Genomic DNA, 1,578 nt, shown 5'->3' with positions numbered 1-1,578 from the left:
TACAGAATTAACTTTACAAGTATAATTAAATTCATTTTTATGATGAAAAATAAAGTAACTGAAAAGGCAAAATAAAATAGCACTTCTGTTGATCACTCAGGATCTGAACCAAGTTCTGAAATAAGACAAAAGTGTGACCAAGTAGAAGAACAGAGTATCACTTGTGCCTCTCTACAAAGCTAGAGTATATTTTTCTGTAAGATTCCTGTGTCTATATAGACCTTGTAAAAGGTCAGGACTCACACTTGTCCAGGTGAGAGAAAGAGACACCAAGGGCCCTGATTGAGAAATGATGCAAAGCACTTTAGTTCTCTGAAAAGGAGTAAGGCATGTATCAAAGAGCAGATTTTAAAACAAGATATCTCATTTTCATAGAAAGAAACGTAAGAATTGGAGAATGCTCATTCCCACTTAGAAAACACATAATGAGCTAGAAACTGTCACTAGTCCTGCTTTCCACCTGGGATCATTTTTGCTGTTGCTCCTTTTGTTATTTTTATCCCTTCCGTGCTTTTTGTTCTTAAAAGTTTATGCATTAAAAAATTACATTATGTTCATTACATTTGAATTTGGGGGTAAGTGGAGCCAAATTAATGTATTTAATCTGTCACCTTTAAGTGGAAGTCTTGCTTACATTCCCTCTTCTGAAAACGTACTGACTAAACCTTTATTTCAGAACATCAGTATAATGCAGAAAATAACTGCTTTATGGGGTGTTTCTAAACCTTTTCTTTTTTAAATCACATAGCCCAACCAAAATAAAACAGGCTATTATTTATTGCTTGGTAAGTCAACTATACACTGCTATCTTACCTAATTTGCCTAACACAGTTAAAGGTTGTTATCCAGGAGAATTCAAGGCTGACATTAGTTTAGGATAATGAGGTAGCAGAATATGTAATTTGTTTTGCATAGACTGAGCACTGTTGTAAGTAATGGAGATTTATGTTAATAGCAAAGTCAGCATAACTGACGTTGCAGACAAAGAGTAAACGAAATTTATGCACCATCGAGCTATTATTTTGATAAAGTAGATTTTCCTCCCAGAGATATTTAAAGGCCTTAGTAAAATAGTATCAATACATAGAAGCAGCCATTACATACTGTTAGCAAATTATGTTTTCTTAAAACTGACTTATCTGATGGGAGTAATCCAATCACAGGGTACAGTACTAGGTAAGAAATAATCAGGTTAAAAAATTATAACACAGTTACTTAAATTTGAGTATAAGCTTTAACTGTTAATGTAGGAGTTTTTCAGTTTATCTACAATGCTTAATGTTAAAAAATTGTATCAATTTACTTATAAATTTTTATTGTCTCAATAATGCATTCCAATTTGCTGTGAGACTTTATAAACAAACGTCACAAGTCTGCTCCTTGTTTTTCTTAGTTCTAAGATAAGGTATTTGACTAGGTAGTACTTACTGTTAAACAAACAGATCAGAATTCATGGATACTTGAATACAATTGTCAGGTGAACGCTAATGATAGCTGAAAGCTTAAGTAGGGTCTTTCCCAAGAATGCCTGTTTTTTTAAAATTAATTTTTATTGGAGTATAGTTGCTTTACAATGTT

Source organism: Mesoplodon bidens (genome assembly GCF_964165515.1).
Source record: "Mesoplodon bidens genome assembly, contig: HAP1_SCAFFOLD_476, whole genome shotgun sequence".
In the NCBI taxonomy this organism is placed as follows: domain Eukaryota; kingdom Metazoa; phylum Chordata; class Mammalia; order Artiodactyla; family Ziphiidae; genus Mesoplodon; species Mesoplodon bidens.
This window is presented reverse-complemented; position numbering follows the sequence as displayed.